This window comes from Anarrhichthys ocellatus, unplaced genomic scaffold, assembly GCF_004355925.1.
Source record: "Anarrhichthys ocellatus isolate YVR2014 unplaced genomic scaffold, GSC_Weel_1.0 scaffold13, whole genome shotgun sequence".
NCBI classification, from domain to species: domain Eukaryota; kingdom Metazoa; phylum Chordata; class Actinopteri; order Perciformes; family Anarhichadidae; genus Anarrhichthys; species Anarrhichthys ocellatus.
The window spans coordinates 8,095,896-8,101,152 of NW_022280043.1; the positions used below are offsets into that span (position 1 = coordinate 8,095,896).

The following is a 5,257-nucleotide window of genomic DNA, read 5'->3' on the forward strand; positions in this document are numbered from 1 at the left end:
ATCTTTCATCTTGAACACATGATCTTCACTGATCCCTTTGGAGATTTAATTTCACATATATGCAGTGAAGGAAAATCCAAAACCTGTCATGAACATTTGTTTTTATTTGATTTATAATTCTTTTTGGGACATACTTTTTATTTTTGGATGATGGATATGAAGAACATCTGTATATCTTCTTCTGACATTCTCACTGTTCTGCACAGTCATGATGTTGGAGTCATAAACCTATCATTAATCCTCAGGTCGCTCTTAAAACTGGCTGCCCCGCAGTCTACCCTGGAGGTATTACATTGCCCATAACTACCCTTGGCTTTTAGGCTATGACAGGAATTATGACCTTAATAAAGTTGGCTTTGCAATATTTGCATGCCTAAGCATCTTACAACTGATACAAAAAGACTGTCTGGCTCTGCTTTAGGGCTCCTCTGGGCCGTCTCTTGGCAAGTGGTGGATGTCTTCATGACTTAACGGGCTGTCTAAGTGACTCAGAAATACTTTGAGTAGAAAGTCAAAGTGGCCAGTTCAGAAGTGCCACTTGTTATTTCACTACTCATGTATGGCGAGATTCCTTTGCTCCAGTTAGAGTCTTTGCAGTCATCACATCTAAAAATTTGACAAAGGCACCAAAGAGTTATTAAAAAATAAATAATGAGCAAATAAAACATACATCCAACTCAAACTGCCTGCACGCTCGACTAAGTCAGTTGACATTTAAACTACAGTATCATCTCGGTTCATCCATGTTGGTAGAAGACGTCCAACTGCATCACAGGCTGTCCTAAAGAGGCGATGTGTTATTTTCAGGACTCTGGCTCTGTTTAAATTTCTTGGTGACTCTGCAAAAAAACAAACAGCCCGCACTGTAACTTAATTCTCAGGATAAATCCTTCAGCAGGATAAGTGTAACTGAATGGGGCTAGTGTTTATCCAGTAGTCCTCCTCATCGTAACACTGTTTGGAGACTGTGACATTTATCAACAAAGAATGCTGGTCTCCAAGATTTGTTGTTTATGGCCCCCTGTTGGATATTGAGGAAATGGAGAAATTTCTGAAATTTGCAAATATATACTGATTATTATTTACTGTCCTAAAGGATTGTTATATTTTGTGTATTTGATTCAGATTTCATTTTTTCTAGAGGCACACGGGACTAAATTAGCAGCAGCACCATTATATTGATCTCCAGATTTCCATATGATCTTATTTACATGTGTGAATCAAAAACATTTCTTGGTTTGCTTCATTTCTCTTTCAATCTCATGAATTTAATACCGAGAGAAACCTACAGTTATCTAATACAATATGTGATACTATGCAGAATAACTGTACGGGTTAATAACATCTTGGTTAAAGCCTGAAGTGGATTTCAAAAACTAATTTCTGAACCACTGATCTAATAACCTAATAACTGAAAAACTGTCTTTTACTATATTGTATTTTACTTTGTAATATTTGTAATGACTGACATGCTTTTTTTTTTTGTAACATTCTGTGCTGCATCTTTGCTGCTCATTGGGACTAATGGTCGTACAAGTAAATAAATATGGATCACGCTCTGGGTTTTGCTTTATTGTTAAATCAAATCAGAAGTCAGAAACCTCAAGCTGCATATGCAGAACAAAATGGGATGGAACTGATGACACAAATGTAATTTACAGGTGCTGAAGGTCATTTCTGTGTTTGCTTTCTATCCAGGATGAAGGCCCATGAGAAAAAAATAGCTTTAAAAATCCCATTAAAGAATCAATGTGAATTTGAATACAATATTAGTTGCAACACTTACACAAGTCCACCGCAGGTTTTTCATCTCTCAGTGAGAATTGGAGGGGTGGGGCCTGTAATGCCCGCTGGCAGTGCTGCAGTTTGGATGCAAATATCACGGCTTTTTAACTTCTTCTTGGAGTTGGATGCAGTTCGACGCTCCAAAGTGGACTTAAAATACGCAGCTTGCAGGAGCTTCAGTGCAAACATTCTGACTTAAAAAGTCAGAGTGACTAAATTCATCGGAATAGCCTGTATATGTTTTATGCATATAATCTTTTACTGGAGGAATTTATTTGTAATCCATTGCACATTTTGTATCATGTGCATCCACTTCACAGCCTGCCAGGAAGTTGCCTCGAAATTGTCACAGATGTGAAAGAAATGAAATAATATGTCTTCTTAAATGATGACAGAGAAAAGTTGCATGGGGGTATCCTGGAGGAGGAGTTCTTTGCGACCAAACAAGTAACGGATTTTCCCTTATAAAAAAGGAAATTGAGACCCGACTGCTCAATGAACAGCATTATTCGGAGACCTCGCTGCACAGGTGGGTTGATTCTTATTTCACATTTTACTATTTGTATTAACTGAGTCAAAGCTTTGGTTCGCGATTTCTTATGAATAAATTAATATCCTAATTTGTGGTTCTGTAGAAAATCTAGAATTTTGTTTGTGTTACTTTATTGTACCATATACATAGCAACGGTTCTCGTTTTGACATGATCAATAAGCATTATTATCGTCATTATTATTACGATTATAATTATTGAATGTATGCCGGTGGCGACCCTATTTTGTTTTATGTTGCAATCAATACATTTTGCCAGTGAGATGATTTAAATTTGAGATTCTAAGTGCCCAATTTTTAGCCGTCGTGAGTGCTAACGCGACTTTTTCCTCATTTCCAAACTCATCCAGTATTTAGCCGAAAATGTGTATTAATACGGAGAATTCATTTTGGCACATCATCTTTTGACAGTTTCACTGACTAATCTGAATTTAAAAGTGGGACAGTTTAGGATTACATTCTGCAGCATCTATCCATACACATGCACACACACACACGCACACACGCACACTAGCTGGAGATACATACATGTCGGCCTCCCCAGCTTCAAAGTGGCAGGCAGGGAGAGGTTCAGAAAAACAACAGGAAAGTGAGGTGACGGCGGAGGTGTTGGACTGGGGACAGGTGGGGATCTGCACTTGATTTTCCTTCTCCCTGAGGAGCAGTGCAATGCAAACAGCTGTAATCCAGCATGGAGCCTCAGAGGCAAAGCCCTGCTCAACTGAGCTGTACAAGATCAACTCTCTGACTGCTGGAGCTGTGTGGGCTTAAGTCCTACATGGAAACTCAAAAAGAGAGAGCCTGTTGGTGGTTTGATTGGAGGCAGAGAATGATGATGTTCTCCTCTGCGTGTGAGCGTTGAGTGTTTTTCAACTGCTGCACATTTGACCTCTCACTGCCTGAACTCTCTAAACTGCAGAGCCAAGGAACTGGAAGTGATTACCGAAATGGTTGAGGCTTCTGTTGGTCCTGGTGATGAGCCAGGTGTTTCTCATCACTCTGCCGATAGATAGCTGAGGTGGGCATGCTAATCATCGACAGATTTAGATTAAAAGGTGTTGAGAGCATAAAGGTGATGATGTCTCTGTTTTCTCTGACAAAAGCTTCAGTCAACACTTCATGTCCTTGTTCCCTCTTTTCTGTTGCATCGTCTCTTCGTGTTCTTCTTCTCTTTCTGGTTTTCATTGTGGCTGGCGAGCATGCCCTAAAGTTTATGACTTGGATGTACAAATTAGGGATTATATGAACATCAAAAGAAACAGAAAATAAATGGTCACGATGACTGTGAAATCAAATAAAAATTGGGTTTTGCTGATTTAAAAGCCAGAATTTACCACTTTTTTTTTTACTTCTGGAGAATAGCAGATGTAATTTTGAAAAAAAGTGAGGTTTGTGTTTTGGGGTTAGTGTAGGGCCACACGTTGCAGGGGACAGGGAAATGTTGGCCCCCCACCTGTGATCATTCCTATGTGAGGAGAAACGACACATGACCTCACAATGAAATGTCTGAAATTTGTGCCTTTTTTTTTAATCCTTTCTTTGCCCTCTTTGTCTATTGTTGCACATTGCAAAATCAGGTGTTACTGTCCTCCCTGTTTGTGTGTAATTGAGGCATTGTGGTACAGGTCTTATGCATTGGTGATCTTTGTACAGCTCTGAAATATGTGTCAAAAAGGCAATAGGTTCAGTTACAGGCAGAAAGTTCATCGACAGGTTGCATTTGTAACTCTGAGCTCCTTCTCAAGTTCAATAAATTCCCAGTGTGGGAGCTCCCTTTCAGCGCTTGAATAATTGATACATCAAACTTAGGTCTTACAAAAGGAGGCAATTTCATCTCCTGACTATTTGATGAGCGGGGCTTAGTTTCATTGAGCTCAGCTGAATGTGGCTGATGGTGAGGAAAGGCACACAGTTTATTGGATGAGGGAGCAGAGACAGAGAACTTTTTTTAAAACAGATGGGCTAAGAGTACACAACAATCAGTTTTCTCAGTGAGTTTACAGTCGGACCGTGTCTCTTATCTGCATGGCGTGTGAGAGCAGATATGGATGGGCTGAGGTGTGCTTCTGGCAGGTCGTGGGAGTGCTGGCTTGTGAAAGAGTCTCTGGCACATGTCTTGAGTTACTCAGTGCTGGAAAGGTTATGTTCTGAGTGATCCAGAGACTTAGCATGTCCCATTCCCCAATCATCACTCTCTCAAGTAACAGGTGCTGCAGAAGACTGGCTGCTTGCACCACTCTTTTGGCTCATGCCTGTAAATATGACTTTAGCCGAGAGGTGTCAATGACATTGTTAGTCATTAAGTGTTAAGAAGAAAATCAGCCTACTGGTGGGGAAGAGAGTCTGGAGTCTTTCCCAATTAGGAGAAGATAAATGTGCCTATGTCCTCTGTTTTTGTTCGATACAATGGAAATTGTTATGATTAGAAAGGGAACTCCCTTTTTTCCGAATATGAGTCTTTAGGATTGAACAAGTCTGCAATCTGTGACTCATTCGGCATCGACAGGCTTTGACAGATCCCCTTGTTTTGAAATGAAGAAATGTCACATTGATGTTTAACATTTTCTACTTGGGACTCTGTGTTCCTCCATTTCACACACACACATATACTGTGTGTGTATATATACATACATATATATACATACATATATATACATACATACATATATACATATATATACATACATATATATACATACATATACATACATACATATACATACATACATATACATACATACATATACATACATACATACATATATATATATACATATATATACACATATATACATATATATACACACATATATACACACATATATACACACATATATACACACACATATATACACACATATATATACACACATATATACACACATATATATACACACATATATATACACATATATACATATA

The 5,257-nt window shown here is 38.7% G+C and overlaps 1 protein-coding gene across 1 annotated transcript in view; it reads left to right on the forward strand.

Moving 5' to 3' along the window:
- The first annotated feature begins 2,231 nt into the window (after positions 1-2,231).
- rspo1 (R-spondin 1) overlaps positions 2,232-5,257 on the forward strand; it is a 20,667-nt gene continuing 17,641 nt past the window's right edge. The window contains exon 1 of the mRNA XM_031853268.1: positions 2,232-2,314. The gene's annotated coding sequence lies outside the window, so the exon portion shown is untranslated. The remainder of the gene's footprint in view (positions 2,315-5,257) is intronic.